The following is a 21,326-nucleotide window of genomic DNA, read 5'->3' on the forward strand; positions in this document are numbered from 1 at the left end:
CCTTACATGAAGATAAAGACAGACTGTTCCGTACCGCCTGCAGTACAATCCTTCGCATGTAGAGGAGAACCAGCACAGATCCACACTTAGAATCCAAGTCACACATAAAGCAAAAGGCTGTTGCAGAGGTTAAGAGTCAGAGCAAGAAAAAAGCAACCATGCCCTTGCTCTTTAAAAGGACCACAGAAAGCAGCCTGGCAAGGGAGAGGTGGCATTTTCCCTCAGAGGCTTTCATAGTAGCATCAAATACCCACTGGAGAAACACGATCACCCAGATTTAGAGGAATTTACCTGAACCAAAACATGTCAAATGATGGCTGTTTTCTAAGTGCCAACAAACTTCAACAAGACTATCTTCCTGTGGTGAATTGCTTCACATGTATAGTCCACAAAGTCTGCATTGGCAAAGTGTGAATCTTTCTCCATTGTGGCTGATGAAGCCATCTGATCCTCAAAATAACTACGTACTGCACATTTGATTTGTACCAGGGATCTGGACAGATTGTGACCTGCCTGTATTCTTAACAGAGCCAGTCCACACCACATCTGTCAATTTTTCTGCTGTCTCAAGCCATAGCAAAGGTAAACTTGTCAGCTACAGCTTAAAACGTAACAAGATCTCCATATTCCTGTCCAATGATGTCATGTACACGTGCAAGGCTCTCTGATATGCTGCAAGGAATACTGCCCAATGCAGTTCTTGTCACCTGCAATGTGCGCCTTGGCCACATCCAGACGAGCGTGGCTGTGCGGTATGTGGCACTACAGACATTTCTGCACTGCAGCACCACGTGCCACACGTTCACCTCTTCTCTGCACTGCAAGGAAGTAGCATGCGGGGGTGGGGGGAGGGACTCCAGGTAAGGCTGCTGGGGGCAAGCCCAGTGCTGGCCGCCCGCCGCCCCCCACCTAGGGTAACCTGCCACATGTCAGAGGGTGCATGGCACAGGTGTTCCCTGGGGACAACTAGCAGTGGCACAAGGTGTGCTGTTTGTTGTCCTCGGGGAACCAAATGTCTATGTTCATGTTGATGTGGCCATTCTGTCTTTAGTGAGGTGACATCTGATGTACACAGTTCCCTGATGTAGACAGCTCAGTGTCCTCCTCCAAGAAAGCCTTCAAGCACTGTCCAGGTCATAAGGTCCAGTACAGGAAATCCATCGCCAATCGAAGTGGGGACTTGCATGCCACTGTGCTGCTGCCACCAGAGCTTGTGCTCACAACATGGAATTCATGGTTCAAACGCAGTCTGTTACCACGCCTAGCATATACAATACTATCAGCAGTTTGAGAGCAAAGAGCTGGAAATCACACCTAGCATACCATGCATACGTAAACTTTGCAATCTCTTAAGCTGAGGCAACATTCAAGATCAAGTGACGTCTGTGGCTGAAAATGCCACCCAGTTCATGGAGCTTCTAACATGGTTTGAAGGCCAGCAGGCTGTGATCTACCACACAAACACACACAGCTGATGGATTTGGTAAAATGGATCAAAAACAGGGCATCATAAAAACTGTGAAGCTATCCTCATGAAAACCAGTAGAGACAGGAACTGGTCCAGGCAATACCTGTGAAGCTGAACTAATACTACAGGTACAACCTGTCACTGCCACCACAGTGAAGTCAATTGGCTGCCTCCTTCCTTAGTGCTGCTCACATTTTGGACCCCAATCAACTGCCTGTTCTACGTCGTGACCCTCAGCTACTGAAATCAATCCCTGGAGGGCAGAACGAGCATGACAACAAACATGCTGCTTATGTGAACTTTGTCAAAGTGCCAGATGCCTGTACTTGCATTCTGGTACTCTGAACATCTGTAACCAGCTTCCACATCCCTAGACCCCAATGAAACACTGCCCCACCACACCAATAAACTCAGAGTACAGACAAGTGTTCACCCCAGAGGCAGAGAATGTCAGCAGCAACTGCCACTGGATGCAGCATGCTAGCATGAATTGCCCTTGCTTCAAGGTTAGCATTCAATTTCAGTAAACTCCTTTTTATAATGTCCTTTATTAATGTGCAAATAGTTGCTATTAGTTACAATTCATGTTGTATATAGCTTTATTTTAATAATTAAACTCTAAACTGAACTATCTTAAGTGCTTAGATTGCTTAATAACATGTCAATTAACAGCTTCCATGGGCACAGTCAAAGGATTAAGCCCATGGAAGCTATTAAGGGAAACACTGTTAAGCAATAAAGATGTAGTTTGGGGCCACCTGGCAATCTGGGAAGGGCAGGACTTCCGGGGCCCCTTGGCTAGAGGTGTTGGGGGCCTGCCACACTCAGCCTGTGAAAGTGGCAGCTGACCTTGGGATATGCTCACTAGAAAAAAATCGACCAGCCACCTCCTCGAGTTCAGCAGACCCCTACTTATTGCCCCCACATATTCCACAGCCAGGCTGATTTCCCTTTTATCTAATCACTCTCTGGCTTCTGGAGTGAAAAGATACGAGTGGCTGCAGGATATGGTGACATTCAACAGTAGCTCGAGGCAATAGAAGTACTTCCCCAATCTTTGTAGGTGTGGCTGGAATTCCTCATTCCTTTCTTATTACTAAAGAATTACCACTAAGTTTATCTAGGACAGTCACTGGCCTCCTGAGCACTGTTTCACTTCACTGTGACAGAATAGTCTATTTCTTCACTTGTTATTTTTATATACTTATGTTGGTTCTTTAACCCCAACTAACTGTTGGCCAGATGTCCATCCTGTCCCACTGCCACCACAGTTAAGACAGAGCCGAATAAAAAGTACACGTTTTATTAGGCTCCATCTCTTGACCCCTCCTTCTCCCAACACAAGCTTCTCAGGTTTAACTCCAGGCTGTATTCTTAGCAGGGGGAGAAAGAGGGGACAGTGAAAAAGGACAATCAGGTACCAGTTTTTTAGTTTATCCCCCTGCCCCGCACCTTTGAGTACTTACCCTTCTGATGCTGCTTCAGAATTAAATATAAATACTGGGCTTAGTAAGTACTACAGAAGTATTTCAGGCCATCAGGCCTCTTCCTGCCCTCAAACAGAGGTCCTTTCCATTCAAGGGTCCATTCTGGTTTTCCTAAGAAGTGAGCAGTGGTTCAAAAATGGATTCTTTAGAAGAATGAGACCAGAATTTCCTATGAGATTCTAGTCTGGGATGTCTGACCTGATATAATTTAGAAGTTACTCTTCAGGAAACCACTTATTTTTAAAGTCAGTTGTGTCATGATTATCTGAGTTCTGGTCCTCCACACACCTTAGGAGAGAACTAGAGGGCAATGCTAGGGGAACAATAATGCAGATCAGGCTGCCTCTGCAGGGGACGCAGATTATAACCCACACTATGGCTGTATGTTGTGTTTGTGCTCCTCTCCTTTATACTACACCAGGTTTTCCAAAATACCTTGGTTTTCTGCCCAGGATTGCGGGTGGCAGGAAGGTGCCCCTGCCTGGACTGCCAAGAAGGTACCTGAGTTCTCCACAGTATTGCTTGCCTCTCCAAATCCCGCACAACCTCTCCTCCCTGGGTCTTGGCTGCGAGAAAGCCGAACTTCACCCAAGAACATTCTTCAATAAGATACTTGAAACGGAGAAAGCAAAGCAGAAGGCACACATGCACTTCTTTCCTCTACATGTTGGCTTTATCAGAGGAGCCAACAGGAAAGGTTCTCTTAAAAAGGTAAATTGTCCTGGGCACAATGAAAAATTAGATGGACGAGTTTTTTCTCCAAAAAACCCCCAAACAAACTGCAGTAGGAATGTCTCACTGAACTTCTGTGGAGCCAGCTAACTTCAGGGGGCAGAAAGGGTTGAAGAGGCAGAAGAGACATACCTCTGTCACTAGATAGGCACGAGACCTGAAAATAATTTCAAGTACACAGTTAAACAGATCTATGGATATTTACATGATGAAGAATATCAAATGGATACCTCAGAGCTAACTGGACATTTACAGGTACTATGAGTTCAGATCAAAAGTCAAGAAGAAAAAAGACAAAGAAGAGAGATGGCCAGTTCTAACATCCAAAAGGGAAACCTGTACAACGTTCACTAAAAAGAAGAGCAGAGATTGATCTGAAAGGACCAAAAGGCAAAAGTAGAAATGAAATTGTTCTTCCCTTGCCCGCATTGATTTGACTAATGCTACCACAGAGAAAAAAGGGCTAAAGGAGAGAAGTAGCAATGCTAGTAGGAAAAGGGATCACTGCTAGATATTGTATGTCTAATCTACAGGCAGATCCAGGATTTTGTAAAGGGCAGTGCAGAAGCAGCCATCACCACTCCAGGGGTTCCTGTACCCCATGCTCCCAGGGCACACAGACCATGCTACAGGAACAATAGCTGGGGATTTTTAAGTTAGTGAACCAGGTAAGAATCCCAACCCTCTGCCCTTTTGCTGCGCCCACCCCCTCACACTCAGTGGCACTTCTGCTCCCCTCCTTCCCCTGCCTGCCACTGTTCAGTCCCCAGCTGACGCAGAGGTAAAGGGAACAGGCTTGTCAGGGAGGGGAGAAAACACATCATTGAGCACAGAAAGGAAAGGATGGGGTAGAATTTTTACCCTGCTTTGATAACTTAATAAAAAGTCCCCAGCTGCTGCTCCCAAAGCAGGGTCTGAAGGGGAGAGCAACCACACTACTGTACCCCCTCTGGATCCACCCACCCCTAGTCTAATCTAAACAAATAGGTCAAAATAATAATCTCATCAAGATTAAAGAGAGTGGCCAACTAATTTTAGTGATGCTATAAGGACAAGAAAGACTTGTGAGCAAAATTTTAATTTCACCTCAAAATAAAGCACTGGCAAAGAGATGTCCTATAACTTTCTGTACTATATGTGAAGGACTTGCAACAAATGGAGACTGAAGGAAAGGGACAGAAACTAAAAGAACATCTGCAATATTTAAACACGTTAGCCATGACTCAGACATGAAAAGGGAGATGGTTTATATTGACAAGTACAAATTTTCTGTCCACAACTAAAAATGAAGAATAATGGCCTTTAATTCACTGAACCACATCATTACACAGAAGCATCACGACAAATGCTGAACTCTGCCATTATAACATTTGTATTTTTAGATGAATTATATTATCTAGGCCAGCTTCTACAATGACATTTTACTGGAAACACTCTCTAGAGTATCTTGCCTCATAAAAACATGCGTATCTATAAGTATGCATTTCAGCAACTCTCAGGCACTCTTTAACAATGACTAGATTACAAGTTACATAGATCTCAAAATCAGAATACCAACTAGCTTAGCTATGAGGGTAGGCTTTTGTAATAGCAAGGATTATGAAAGCATCATCAATATGCATATTGTAAGATGGGTTGTTTGGTTTTTTCTTTTTGAAGATGTCTAGAAACACTGACAATTTCAGTTCCTTAATAAGCATCCTTAACAGCTTGTTTCCTGTCATTCTGTTGCAGTCAGCCATACAGCTGTGATAGAGCTCTACAGCTCTTAAACCAGCTTTTCTTTCTGTGATATCACAATGAGGTTGTGCACATATGCTAATGTCTTTACAGTTAGTCTTAGAAAAGTTTGCAATATTAAAAAAATTTAGTATTACTAAATTAGCATAGGAAAAAATCATCATAATGGGATGAACCTTGGAGAAAATAGACTGTTTAAACTCCTGGGTCCCAAAAGTAGAACTGCAGCACGCCTGTTATGCAGGTTTTTTTAGACCTGTCCTCGCTAATTCAACATCCTCTATATCCTACCATGTTCATAGTTAAAATCTCCCTACCCTCCAAATGCATAGTGTTGCTCCTTGGCAGACATCATTATCTAGATGCTGTTCTCGCTCAAGAATTTCCTTCCAGCTTTCGTATCCATTTATTCAAACCAAAAGACTCATTATGAAAGAGTGGCCATTCAGCACAGGAACCATATTTTTTTGATGACAAATTAAACAACTGCAGGCAAAAAATACTGTTCTTCATTATAATAGTATAAAACATGTGACAAATAACTATTTCTTTCAAAATCCTGCCTCAGGGAAAAGAAAGGAAAAAAGGAGAGACATCCTCAACAGAATTTTCAGACAAAAGGATTTTCAAACCATTTTAATAGAATATGACCTTGTTGGGGATTGTCTTGCTTTGAGCAGGGGGTTGGACTAGATGACCTCCTGAGGCCCCTCCCAACCACCATGTTCTAGGATTCTGTGGTTTCATCTCTAATCAATCCTATTTGCTTAGCTTGTACACTTAATAGCCTATGCTTATTGTCCTATGATTAAAATCAGACTTCAGAATTTTAGCACCACACCTGGAAGTGAAAAAAGCAAGCAAACAAACCCAGTTCTCGGTACTATCTTAATTTTTATCGTCGTACATGTGTCTAATTCTTATTTTGACACTATATCTTAAATCGAGTCACATGTCACCTGATTATGGCCTGCATACCAGATTGACACCTGATGATGTGGTTAGTTGCTTGTATTTAGAGTTTATAACCATAACTAACAACTGAAAAGTTTTTGAAGTACAAGAAAAAGTTGCCATAAAGACAGAATCACTAGCAGGATGCATAAGGGCAATTTTGTGAGTGCTTGTGTTTCCGAAACAACTTGTGGCCTGTTCGAAAATGGGTTACATTTCAAGCTAATGTAAATATCAAATATTATAAACCAACTATATACCAGTTTTATAAAGGTAATCATAATCATACTCCAAACACAGCGCTTCCAGATTAAAGCTGTTAAGCATACATGTGATACAAAATACAAGTTGGATAGTTTCAACATTTCTTTTTGTGGAGGAACCTGCTACAATGATAGCAGGGATGGAACACAAGTGCCTCCAAATATAAATCAAAATCCCAGAGGACCGCACCTTGGGAAAACAAGCAACAAAAACATAATAAAATTTGCAAAATTTCAATAACTGGTCTGCAACATTATTTGCCAACATGTCGTCTGTAAAGAGGTTCCAAGAAGCAATTAATTATTTTTTAAGAACTTAAAAAGGGACTAAATAAAGACTGTAGTCCCATATAGATTTTATAGACATTAGGGCTGGAAGGGACCTTGCAAGATCATCAGTTCCAAACCCCTGTCCAAACAGCAGGAAGTCAACTGGGGTCAGATCAGCCCAGCAAGATAAGCATCCAAGTGTTTCTTAAAGGTATCTAGAGTGGGTGTGTGACCACTTCTGGGAAGCGTCTATTTCAGACTCTGGTGACTTGGATGGTAAAGAAATTTTTCCTTATGTCTGGTCTAAAACAGCCTTCCAGCAGTTTGTGACCACAGGCCTCGTCTTCCCCTGGGGTGCCCTGGTGAACTGATGTTCTCCCAGTTCCTGATGCACACCCCTAATATACTTGAATGATACCATATGCCTCCTACAGTGGAAGGGGAAAAAAAAATTGTGTTTATTACTAAGGTAATTCTGCTCTAAAAACAGAAGAGATTCAAAACTGCATTTCAGCTTTGTAGCTTTTTTCCGGGATGGTGGGGTGGAAGAGGATAGGGGAGAGCATAAATCACATAAAACCAGTCACTTTCTAGCTGTTCCATTTTCCATTTCATTTTGAAAGAGCCTTTTTTCAAGTTTCTGCCAATAAGCTGGTTACCATTAGTCTTATTTTTCCTACACACACTTTTTAAAGTCTTGTTTATTTTCAATGAGAGGCAACTGACTTTGCTTTCCAAATCATAGCCCAAAAAACCTCAACAAAAAGTATACATATAAATGATGACAAAACAAAAATGCTTTATGCAGACTGTCTCTGTACCGCTTCAGTTGGGCAATAAGCTTATTTTAGCCTTACTTTTAAGCTTGTAAGGGCCAGGTTCTATCCTCAATTAATCTTTAATGAAGTCAATGGGAATCACACAGCTGTTGTCAAAAATTAAACACTTGCATTTGCAAGCTCTTAGTGAAGTCAATGGGAACCAAGCTCATGCTTCCAAGAATATTTCACCATAAGTGTTTAGTCAGATATTAGTTACAGAACATCTTAACCGCCTAGTTTAATTTCCCCTGAAGTCAAAGTAAAGACTTCATTGGGAACTGAATCAGGAGCTTAATACACATGTATTAAACAAAGATATATATATGAGCTAATTTTGCAATTTTTAAATTCACATTGCCCATTAGAAGACCTACATCATTCACAGCCCTAAATAATCAGTTCTTATAATGTAAACCTGAAACAGACAAGTTATCAGCAAATCCAAATGTGCAAGTATGAATTAAGGCAATTAAAACTTATGAACCTGTACTTCTGAAAGTTACATTTCTAAGCTAGAAAATAGGTAGCTCCCCAAGTTAACTGTGCTTTATTGTTTAAAACTGTTGTGGTATCAAAATTTAAGAAAGCCCCGATAATTGGTAAAAAATTAAGTTACATGACCATCCAATGATACAGACAGTAATCGTGTCTTTAGCCCTGCCAAGACAATAAGGCAGCATTTCAATTTCAAAAACGCCTCTGAGGCAGCAGTGATGGGAACACTTTGCTTCAATACAGTCTGTGTTCAGTCTCAAACTGAGACATGGGCAATGGTATTTGGCACTCTTATAAAGCATCTACCAACAGCAAGAGCTGTTTCCCATTTATAAGGCTGAGGTGGGGGAGGGACATAAGGATCAGGAGCAAGCTGGAAATCACTGAAAGAGGAAACTTTACACAGCCACCCACCAAATGTACATTACACTGTGCCCTTCCTATGTGAAAAGGATTTCAATGACCATGAGGCGTGACCTTCACCACTTTTATTTCTCTTTAACAGCTACTATGTTCTTGATATCACACAGGAAGTCTGTACAATTGGTCCACTAATCAGCTGCAATGTGTCAATGCAAGCAGGATCTTGGGTGTGTGCATCTGTAAACAATTTGTCATTGATAATATTTGTCATTGGTCATTTAATATAACCAAAACCAACTGAGACACCTTTCAGTATTCACTGGATGCCAGCTTAAGATTCTTGGTGTGTTCAGATGAAGGAGCTTTCTACAGCTCTCAACATCTAAAATCTCAGATAAGCTTTTCAAGAGGCAAGCAGTGAAAACAGATGAACTATTAATTAACAGAATGTCACCCAAAAACAACATTCTTCAAATATTAAAGTACCTGTCTGAGCTTATGTCCAGGGCATTCAGAGATCTGGGGTCTGTACTGCTCTCTCCACCAGTGATGTCCTGTTTCATCTTGGACAAGTTGTTTTCCTCTCTATACTAAAAGCATACTGCCCTATTTCACAGGAGAAAATCAGAATAAAACTGTATTTATATATTATAGCAATATAGGACAAAAAGAAATCTGAGGCCATCGAGACAAAACCCTGACACTCACATGCAACCATTTGTTCAAAGTGATCCACAAGAACAAATACTCCAGACCTCTTATACATCACAGTCACTTGATTTTAAATAAATAAAATTACAAGCTATAGGAAAAAAACAGGAGAGACAAGCACATACCTAATGTCTCTCGCACTGAAACAGTTGGAATATTGTTTAGGTAAAAAAATATACTCAGACAGTTCCAGGAAATGGTCCATGCTATAGACCAGGGCTGTCTCCCCATAAATAAAAACTCACCCAGCCACTATAAGAGGCCAAATAATGCAGATAATGAATCTGGGGAATGGGAGAAGGGAAGAGAAAGAAACTTCTTTCTAGACCCTACAGGTAACTAACAAAAGCTTTTAAGGAATGTTTTACGTAAAACTTCCTACGTATGCAGGAAACCTAGATGGAGTAATCATACCCCTGCCCAACTGGTTTTGCTAACTAGACAAGCAAAACTCTTTTACTCATAAAATAGGCTATTAAGCTAATTATGGGAATGGAAAACCTCTCTTTGCATTTGTTCCAGTTTAAAATATATGTATTTTTAACATACATGACCAGAATTGTGCACAGTTCTTTAAAAGGGGCCTTACCAGTGCCTTATACATTGGTATTAAAAATTGCTCAAAAAGTGGTACCAATATTTTCTGCCTCCACTAAGAATACAGTGTCTAACACATGATAGAATTGCATTAGCTTTCTTCACAGGAATGCTACGCTGGAGGCCACGATCATCCTGTCATCAAATACACACGTCCACCTCCGCATTCCCTATTATTCCCTCCGCTCCTCTTGTTATAGTAAAAGTTTTAAATGTATGACCTGGCACATACTATTGTTCTGAAGCATAAATTTAGGTAACTTGTATACTATTTACAGTGGTTGTCAACTGGGGTGCCACAATCTTCCTTCAGGAGCCTCAATGTCAGGTAAAACTCCTTGTGTATGCTCCTGTTGCCTTCAGGCTGTGATCAGCCTAAAGCAGGCAGGAGCTAGCTGGGTCGTAGGCCCTTCCAAGTCCAGCCCCTCCTCCTACACTCCTCAGAAACAAAGGGACACAAGACAGCTCCCCTGGCACACCTCTGGTTTCCAGGAGGAGCATAGGAGGGACAGGACCAGGAAGGGCTACACAGCATGAGGCAGCTCCTGCCTGGTTGATCCCAGCCCTAATGCAGCAGATGCACATGCACATGCCACAAGGTGGCTGTGCACCACTTGCAGGGCAATTTTATCTGGGAGGCAGCAACACCCAGTTGAGAAGCTCTGCGGTAAGCTAAAGCAGCATTAACAGTGCTTCTCAACCAGGGAAGATGCTACATTCAAAAAAAGTTGTGGACGAGTGCCCTGACTGATAAGGTTGAGAACCAGTGCCTTAAAACAACATTTTGGGTAGGCTGAACTGGAGGTTGAAAACACACTGATCCCCAACATGACCTAAGTGCAGCAGCCTAGCACTGTGGGTACCTGGGGCAAAGTGGAAGTGGCAACTTCTGGTTCTCAATCACAACTGTGATCATGAATGTGCAGCCACATTTCTTCATCCCCTCCCTTTCAAGTTGGTGCCTAGGACAGTTGCCCCCACCACCCCTGTCCTTGTTACGCCATTGTCTAAGCATGCGTATCTGGTTTTCTCTACCAAATAGTTCACCAATAGGAAGAAAATTAAATATTAATACCATGAAGGAGAGAATGCGTGCACACACACATTTAAGACTTTCAAATTTTACCTTCACTTCAGGTTACAATAGCAGCAGGTTACAACATCTTACCCGTAACTAAGATATCACTAAACTATGTTAGATTAAAGGAATTTTTGCACTGGGAAGTGACCAGAAATTGAATGATAAACTTTTACAATGTATGAATTAATCACTACAGAAAGTGATAGTAATAACAAGTGACCTAGCATCTATAAAGTTTACTGCCTCATTTAAAGCTTTACAGTTTTTATAGGCAAAACAACCAAAATTCAGACAAACCAAAGTATTTTGGACTTTTTTGCACAGTCATTAGAAATGAATAAGATTAGAGAATGGGCTAAATTAACTTTATAGGCTTCCTGACTGTTTTGCTCATTTGTTTGGCCAGCTTCACAACAGCCAAAGGAAGTAGATTTTCACATTGCCTTCCACAGTGGCTAAGGAAGTGGGCAGACAGGATAAACAAACCTTCCCTAACACCATCGCCCTTTTCATAATAAAAACTGGGACGTACTTACCTTTCTGCTCTACCACCAACTCTTTGTATTACCCTACACAAGAAAGCTACAGCAATGTAAAGTAAAATTTTTAAGATGTTTTAAACTGAAGTTTTGTCACACTCATTTCAATTTAAAAGTAAACCAAATAGGATTGGTTTAATTTAGGAACTGGCATAATACAGAATCAATCTGGGGCAATCTTGAGCAGAAAGAATTATCCACAAGTCTTTTGCGTCATCTAAACTAGATCAATTTTAGTTAATCGGCACATGTTTCTTATATAGACAAGACTATCTTCAGTCCCAGTACCTTCAATGAAGCAGGCAGGCAGAAAAGCAAAATGATAACCTGTAGTGACAGACTACTATATCAGTAGTCACATACAGAAGGGGCAGCTAGCTGAGTTGGTCCTAGGTTTTTCACTCAGAGCAGTGCCAAGCAACAGGGGGAAAAACTGAATCGGGGGGGGGTATGAACTCAGTGGAAATGGAAAACTGGTAGACTTCAGTGGCAGGAAAGGCTCACTTGAAGGAGCAGATAACAGTATAGTAGGTACTGGTATTAAAACAATATCCATGGCCTCATTTGGGATTAAGATCCCATGATACAGATGTTACAATACAAATGTTAGACTGTGCTGCAAAGAATTTATAATATGAATAGATACAAGATGCAATAGATAGCTGCAGAATAATGTGGTAAAGGGGGTGAGGAGCAACTGCAGTATGGATACAAAGCTTGATATATTAAGCAAGCAGAGTTTGAAAGCTTCCTGGTTCAACCAACTTCTTTTCCTAACCATTTTAATAAAAGATTTTAGTAGCAAAGTCCAAGGCACTTGCACATGTTTACAGCTAACTTCTTGTCCGTTTCGGTGACTCAGCTGGCTAAATTTAAGGATTTACAGGCACCTAGACAAGTTTCGTTTACAAAGAAAAGTGACTGGGAGAGGTACTACCCTCAAGGACACATTGGTCAACACAGTGAGAAACAACTTGCCAGTTCTGTGCCCCGGGCAGCGACTGCACAGTGCAGAAGCAGCAGCTGGAGGTTCACTGCTGCTGGGGGAAGATGTCACCTTTTTATTTTATTTTGCTGCCTATGCTTTTGTTGAACAGCTATCTAAACACCAATTTTCAGTGGCAAAAATAGGGTGGCATTCCCACCAGGCACTTTGCAGCAGCAGAGCTCTGACCACTGTTCCTGTACCATGTGCCTCTGCTGTTGCTCTGTCTTCCCAGATGCTGGAGCTATAGAGCTGGAGCCGCTGCAAGGTTACCATTAGTATAGGCGTGAGGGAGGACAGAAGTAAGGCAGCCCCCAGTTCCATTCCAGCACTCTTCTCCCTCACCCGTCTTTAGGCAGCACCCACATTTGTATCCCACTTACTCACTATAGTTATACTACTGGGTCACTATACTTCCAAACTATTTTTTTTAGGACTGGACTGAAATAGTAACTTTGGATGGCTGTAGACATGAAGGGATGCTGCTCTGATGCACTGTAATTACAGCATGTTGGAACAGACTCAATTAAATGCGTCTGCTGGAGTGTGCCAATTAGTGCGCTTCAGCAGCCTCCATGTCTCATGTATTCAGCAGCCCCACACTTCAAAATGGCAATAGGGGTGTTTTACCTACAGCTCTTCTTGATAGCAAGAAAGCACAGCTGTACCTCACCAGGCATAACAAAGATTATTACAAACACCTTACGATCATCATACTTACTCTTTTGCAAGAGGGGAAGGGAATAATAATAATACTAGTACGAGGAATTTCTTGTCTCTCAGAACTGTCCAAGGCTTACATCAGAGGTTTGGACAACTGAGCTCTAAACTTTGCAAATAGAACAGAAAAAATGCTTGAAGTGCTGCAAGGAAATCATCTTTTGAGGATGTTGTACATACTACTCTCAGTATTACAAGACAGGTGCAATCTGACAGGACCTACTGTTAATCTTGTAAGAGGATCTGTACATAATTTTGAAACTTTCAGTAAAGGGGAAGGTGGGGCAGGAAGCTGCAGTGAATCACTTCAAGACCACAGGCATCCAATCAACTCCTTAAGACTCAGAAATCCTTTAGGCATCCCCAGGGCCTTTGGAAACACCAATTTCATAAAGTATTATAGCTTAGGTAAAAGAAATTTTAAATAAGTATGGTGAGGTTCACTGTACTTCATGTCAGTGATCATAAATATTTGCCAAGAGAATTTTTTTGTTAGCAAGATTGTTACAGCTACATTATTTTGTATTATTATAAATGTTATGTAGACACACTTTAGCAGCCTGTGCCAATAGTAATGATGATAGTGCAAACGAAGATATGCTTAAACAGTAGAGAGATGACTGTTATTAAAAATCACAGGGCAACTACTAAAATAGTACTATGCTTAAGGAGTTCTCTCATCAGGTGCAGATGTGAGCAGACAGCAGTATCAATCTTTAATAATGTTTTAGCTCTTTAAGTCTCTCAGCATCTGCTGGGACAGTCGTGCCTGGATGTCTGAGATTCTTAATGTTTTGCAGCTTCTTCTGGGACAGTAGTGTCCATGTACAATAATGTACAGTAGTGTCCATGTACAAGTAGTGCCCGGTACAATAATTCTCCCAGCAGATACAGATCTGCAAAGACAGTAGTGTCTGTGTTATATTAATCTTCCCAGCATCTGCTAGGACTACTGTAGTATTGCATCCATACCAAATGAACTGTCACAGCATCTGTATTGTCCATCCTTCATGAATACTGTGAAAGTGTTTTGTAAGCTAATAACCTAAAAAAGTATGAATTAAATAAAAACCACACATCTTGTGTGTCATCTCAATTTAAGTCCCAAATTAGACAGAACTAAAAATAAATTTTCTCCAAACAATTTTTTGTAGAACTACCTGTTTATCCTTAGCCTGCGTAACTTATAAAGAGACCCTGCTCATGTGAGGATAAAAAAACCCAAACAATCTTCACCTTTCTCAACACCTATAATATTAATAAAAAACAGAAGTGATCTTAAATACATTATTTTTCCTTCGTTTTGCATAATGTTCAGCATGCAACAGAGATAGACTATTAATTGTATTTGCATTGAATTTACCTGACAAAATAGTAGTTCTTAGGAAAGAGGATTAGATTTCTTCCTGGTGGCCCAAACCTGTACTTCCTACTTGGGCACTTCAGTTTAACTACTGATGCTCTGGGGTGTCAACTGCCTTAAGTCACATTATTGCGTCTGTCTTTGTTGTCAGGCAAAATGGTTTTAGGCATACAGAAATGGAATTTGAAACTTCAGGTATGATTTAATTCTGGCTGTTTGATGATGGCCAGTGACAGCTGTATCACAAATAACATGCACTACATCAAAGCATTTGGTGAACTTATGCAAGCAATTCTTTTAGGATTTGCGAACCTAACTGCATGCAACTTGACAGTCTCTCTCTTTATTATATACATATACAAAGAAGTAATTGCCACCGATTATATACTAGGAAAACTGTAATTTGGCTCGCTAGAGAATCACTCTTTTTTGTGTCTGATAAGAGAACACGAAGTCTTTCAGAAAAAAATGTATCCACATGATTTTCTACTCTTAAGTTTCAAAGAACCTATATCAAGTGAAACTCTGAATTCTATAGCAAAATTTAGAAGAGAAATAATTTCTATCAAAGTATGATTATATATAATGACTGGGCCTAATCAAGCAATCTTTTTGCACACAGAGCTCCCATTGAAGTCAAAGGGATATTTCAGTGCGGACTGACTGCAGGGTTAGGCCAAAAGAGGGTACATAAAAAAGGACTTAAAAAAGAATACTTAAGAATACTTAAAAAGAATACAGTGAGTATATTAAAGCACACAAATTCAAAATGCTAATTTAGAACGTGTCTCATAATGAGAACCTAAATAGAATTATGCTGTTGACATCGAGTGAAATAAGGCAAAATTTCAATGTAGACCAGTGATTCTCAACCCATGTGCTGTGGCGCCTTGGAATACCTCGAGACCCTGTCACAGGTGCTCTAGAGTACCTAACAATGGTAGTACTATTGTTTAGGAGTGCAAACTGGATTTACAAGATAAATATCTGGGTTTAAAACAGGAATCTAGAGTGTTAAAAACATTCTAACCTGCTGTGGTTTTTCTGAGTTTTTTTGACCACAAAAAAAAATAGAGCAATTCTTGTGTTGCAAAGGAGTAAAAACTAAGAACTGGCATTTTCCAAGGGATGCCTTGAGTCTAACAAGGTGGAGAGTTTAGCACAAGATGTTTTTATGAACTGAAATGAGTGGGAGAACCAACACAGCAACGAAGATTAAAAAATTGGGACTTTATTCACAAAGCTAAGAGAAAGCTGCTATTGGATAAACCCTTGTGGTAACACTTCAAAATAAAAGAAGTGAGAATTTTAGTTGCAATAAAAATCATAATGCTTCATATACATTCTTTTGTGCTACATGGGTTCACTTCAAAGATTGGTCCCTTCTTAGTCCGTTAGTACATGAAGATGATCACTTTTGAAAGAGCCTTAACTCTCACCAGATGCCCTTCTTCTTACTAGATGCTGATACCTGTAGTTCCATCTTTCAGTTCTTAGGATAACAGCACAGGCTCTCCGATAGCTGTCATTAAAAGGCTCCATTTTCATTAAAAGTTGTATGGATAGTTGTAAAAATTATGGACTGGACTTCCATTAAGAAGTCTTACCAAGAACACAAAAGATCCAATCCCATGCCCACAGAAGATTCCCACTGACCACACTGGATCAGGCCTTTAATTATATGCAAGCTAGGCTAAACCCTATCCTGAGTTACGGGAAACAGAAATTAAATTATTAAAGGTTATACAGACATACAACAATTTAAGGTGGGGGATGGAACTTGATAGTAAAATACTTCAACAACCAAACATGCAAAACATCCATAAATGACTTTTACAGAAGCCCTGCCGTCTCCTCCAAATGCAAGACCCCTACAAAAGAAAAATACAATCTGTTCAACCCTCTATCAATTAAATAATGTGTTTTACTTTGAGAACTCAAGTACTAATGCTTCTCTAGGCCCAAATCCTAAAGGTAATATGAAAAGTTAACCAGGTGCATAAGTGCTATTAAGCTACCGTCTTTAAATTAACATTTCAAAATTATATTTACAGAATTCTAGTCTGCTGAGAAACTTTCACTGAGGAACAAACCTGACAGACATCTTTAGAATAGATTTTCCCCTCCTAGTATCAAATACAAGCTGTTCACTAGATTGTGAGTTCTGAATATATAAAAAGGTTGGCTGGCTTGTTTTTTTTTCCCTAAAATGAAAAGGTTAAACAATTCAAAATGGGATCATCAGCAAAAAGAAAAAAAAAAAAGAAAGAAAGCACGCAAGAGAGCCCCCAGCCCCGGTAGTGCAGCCTTTCAAAATTATAATCTACTTGCTTTATTGCTAGGGGGGAGGAGGGGGGGGAGGGGAAAGAGTTACCTGCTACCAAGAAATCACATTTTGATCCATTGCTCTTAAGCAAGAGCTACTTTTCACAAGGATTCCGAGTTGTATTTTACCCAACATGGCAAGCATCATAAGAAAGTGTTCAGACACCGAGCCTCAAAGTTTAGTGCATTTTTCAAAGTTCAGAAAGTTGTGTCCTGCCCCTGTTTCTGCAGAATGGTCAGGTCCTGGTGGGAGCAAGAGCTGATCTTTAAAAAACTAAAACTTACTGTAGTTCAGATTTTTTTTTGTACATGACATAAGTGAAGGGGGGGGGAGTTGTAAGAACTTTTAAGTTTGTTAAGTCCGTTGCTCCAATAAACACATGGAAAAGGGGCTCGTTACAGCCCCTGCATAACGACAGGTATCCAGGTTGAACAGTCATTTCGACCCAGCACAACTCTGCCAATCTTTGCTCTCTCCTATATGCCTGATGAAGGCCAAGCGTGCCTGAAAGCTTGCAAATGAATGGCTTGCAAATATCCAGTTAGTCGAATAAAACCTATCGCCTCTTCTACAAGTTTGGACTCCTTTTGGATAAAGATGGTGCCTCTTTACTGCTGATCTAAATGTGTTCCCTGCAGCATATCGCCAGTTGACCTGTAACCAGCTTGTCCGCTTGGCTCCTTCCTTTTTCTTCAAAAGTAGAAATGACTTGGCAGAGGCAAAAAAAAAAAAAAAAGAAAGAAAAAAGGCAAAGCAGGGAATAGCCTTTAATAGGCATGACTGTCAGGCAACTCAGAAATGGAAAAGATAGACCTATGAGAGGACGATACCTCGCCCCCCGGCAAAGCTTTGGCTGTCCCCTACTGCCTCCCCTTCTCGACCCGGACCAAACCCGAGCCAAGTTGTCCAAACCCGCGCCCCCGACTCACCCGCTGGGCTGGCGCGGGAGCAAGCCCTGGAAGAGCCGCAGCCTCCCGGCTCTTTGACATTTGGACTTTGCAGCTGCTTATAAGCGGGCGGACACTCCCCCTCCCGGGCAGCGGCGACGAGAAGCAGCTGGAAAGTTTGCCCACCTCAAGCGCTGGGCGACCTCCTCGCTTCGCCTCGCCGCGCCCTCGGCGGCCGGGAGCAGAGCGGGCGCCGCCGCAGCCGGACCCTCCTCTCTGCGCTCCCCCCCCGCGGGGCGGCTCCCCCGGCGCCGCGTTTACGGCCGCTCGCAGGGCTCCGGTGCCCCGGCCCGGCCCGCCCCCGCGCACACTACCTCCCATTGCCGAGCCGTGACTCACCCCGCGCCGCGGCGGCTCGGAGGCCGGGCTAGGAAACCCGGGTGACGAGACCTCCGCGGAGCATCCCGCCCCGCCTGTGCCCACAGCCGCGGCTCCCCGGCACAGGCCGGGCCTGAGGGCGAAGCGCCGGCACAAGCCTTCCGGGCCTCTACAAGCGGCCTTGACAGCGAACAGGCGAATGAAGAAGCCTCCTCCTGAGAGAGCCTGGGAGCCGGCTTCGGCGACCGCGAGCGCCCTTCTCGCCGCTTGCCTCGACCCCTTGCCCTCAGCCTCTGCCCCTCGTGCCCCCAGCTGCCTCCTCCCCCCGCTCATCTCTTCCCACAGGCTGCCACTCCCTCCTCTCAAAGCAGAGGGTGCCACCCCGCTTCAAGATACACTTTTGGGAGGGCTCTGCAAAAAAGTTGAGCAGCCCATCACCTGCCTCCCACCCAGGCACATTGTGTCAATAAAAACCACACAGCCTGCGCGCCATCTCACTTTGAGTCCCAAATTAGATAGGATTAAAAATAGTTTTCCCCAAAAGATTGTTTGGGGAATGACCATAGCAGGGTGCAGGCCCTAGCGATGGCAATGAGTGGCTGGAGGCGAAGCTGGCTTGGCTTCACCGGGCCTCCCAAAGAGCAGGGCCTGGAGCAGTCTCCCCAATTTGCCCCCACGTTATGATTTTCAAATCATACAGAGGGGATCAGCCCATGGGCGACTGGTGCCACCTTAGTTGAGGGGGCTAGTGCCCCCCACAGCTAATCTCACCGACTGGGGGGTGGTTCCCCTATGGCCAATTGTGCCAATGGGGAAACAGCACTCCATGTGGCACTAATAGGTGGGGCACCGGTGTTTTCACCTGCCCCCCCCACTCCATCACCTCAGTGGAGAGTGCAGCCTGTCTGGGGGGGGCGGAGGGCACCAGTGGTCTCAGGAGATGTACATGCACCCCCTACACGTTGCCATTGGCTTCAGTCCCCCCCAGTTCTCCTGTAATGTGAACCCTGGGCTTGTCTACAAGTGCGCTTTAGTCTATTTGAATGCGCATTAGAGCATCAGGTAAAAAAAAACAAAACTACGCTCAATTACTCAAATAGGCTAACGCTCATTAAGCGTCACTTGAAAAGCATTTGCTTTAGTTAATGTGGGTTAAGTCAGGCTAATGCATATTTTCACAGTACCTCACAGGAGGATGTGTTTACAGGTGCTCTGGGGGTAGGGTGTCGCACTTTAATTACAGCAGCGTGGAAAGCTGCCACTACCGCATCTCATGCATCACCATCCCTGCACTTCCAAATGGCGGCAGGGGCGCTTGAACTAAAACTCATTTGAGCTTTAGTTCAAGTGCCCCGACTGCCATTTGGAAGTGCAGGGATGCTGATACACATGATGCAGGAGGCTGCTGAAGCACGGGAATTGCCACACTCCAGCTGACTCAATCAAGTCTGCTCCGCCACGCTGGAATTCCAGTGCATCGGAACAGCCTCTGCGCTTGTGTGTAGGCGCTAGGAAGTAATAGATTTAATGCACATTAACTAACGTACATTAACGCACATGTAGACTTGCCCATGGAGACTATTACCACCCCCCCCAAATATATCTATGTTCCCCGTTCTTAAGAAATAAAAGCTCTTAGAAGCCTAACCAAATATCTGCCTCAGTTCACTGTGCTTTGCTCCTGGTTTCACAAACTTAGGTGCTTGGCTTTCCACAGGCCACTAAGGTGCATACATGCATGAAGTTGAGCATGTCCCAAGCTTGCAAAGCAGTTGCCAAGAGTCTGTAAACTCTTTGGGACAGGGACCCTGGCGGCCAGTGTTCAAAACTTGTTAGGGAATTTAGAGTCAAGACGAATTCTCAAAAAGGGAAGTGGAGTTTCTTCAAAAGTCTATGGGACTTGCATGCTTTAAAAAAAGTTAATCCCTGTTTTTGTTATTGTTTGTTGCCTCGTCACACTAGTGTTTTTCTTTAAACTGTCCACAATTGCACTTGGAGTAGTAAAGAAATAGGACTGGTCAGGATTTTTAGTGAAGAAGTGGTCAGCCCGCACTCCCACAACTGCCAATTAATTGAAATGGAAAATATCAATTTTGATTTTATTTTTGTTGTGAAACATTTTTCAATTCCAGCTGGAATTCCTGATCAGAATTAGAGAGAGAGAGAAAAAAAAAAGGCTTAGAGCACTCACCTGGGGTAAAGAAGACCTGCAGGTTCAAGGCCTGCTCTATCTAATTCATAATACAGGGCTAGTGAATTAAGCTCTGAATTTTCATGGTGGGGGGGGGGCACCCAAACCTTAAAAAACCCTGATTCCATCATCCCAGTTTCCAAGGAGTTTTCCTGGAAAAAAACACTTCAAAATGTTCCGAGAAAGGAAATCCATTTCCTGCATAGCTAAAAATAGCTGCAATGGGGGTAACTAGGAGAAAAATCTCTGGCAACCACTAGTAGGGCAACTATTACATCTTTTACATCTCAGATGGCAAGACACAATAACAGCTGATATGAATACCCTTCTATTTATGTCAGTGTAAAATATGCACCACATAGTAGTGAAACAGTGAAAAACAAAGAAAAAATGAATTAATTTTAATATAGGCAGCCTGAAGTTCAGAATGTTCTTTGGAGCTATACAAGTGATCTGTTTACCTGTATCCAAAATCCAAAAATGTCGAAAGCTTTATAGAGGAGAGGGGGAATGCCAACGACAAAGGTCTCTGCCCTGAAGGGCTTATATTCTAAGGCTCCAGTACTATGCTGATGTATGCATGTGTTTAATTACATGCTGGTCCATGCAGGACTGAATCTAAACTGAAGCAGTGATGAGAGTATTGAACAAGATGAGAGGAAAAGTAAGAGATGACTGTGGAAAAGTCTTCCCACAGTGAGAAGCAGATTAAAAAAACACTATATTTCTAAAAATAATTTTCTTAGACTTACTAGCCATGTTTCTGATACATTGAGTGTCACAGTAAGCATGAAAATATTGTACTTACTTTGGTTATATGTAACACTTCAAACTAGTATAGCCGAAAGAGATCAAAGAAAATAGTTTGCATCTACTTTTTTCCCCCAGTTTATATTGTGTACAAAGTGCCACCATGGACATTAACTTAGCTCCAGTCCTACAAGATCATCCTTGT

The 21,326-nt window shown here is 42.2% G+C and overlaps 1 protein-coding gene across 2 annotated transcripts in view; it reads right to left on the reverse strand.

The window, feature by feature from the left end:
• Positions 1-18,344, reverse strand: part of SGMS2 (sphingomyelin synthase 2) — a 58,940-nt gene extending 40,596 nt beyond the window's left edge. The window contains exon 1 of one of the 2 annotated variants that reach the window (XM_019534134.1): positions 18,202-18,344. The gene's annotated coding sequence lies outside the window, so the exon portion shown is untranslated. Of the gene's footprint in view, positions 1-17,844; positions 18,114-18,201 lie in introns of those variants that run through there. The other variant, XM_019534133.1, reaches the window with a different exon arrangement.
• Between the last annotated feature and the right edge of the window lie 2,982 nt (positions 18,345-21,326).

This window comes from Crocodylus porosus, unplaced genomic scaffold (assembly GCF_001723895.1).
Source record: "Crocodylus porosus isolate Cpor-Errol unplaced genomic scaffold, CroPor_comp1, whole genome shotgun sequence".
Lineage (NCBI taxonomy): Eukaryota > Metazoa > Chordata > Crocodylia > Crocodylidae > Crocodylus > Crocodylus porosus.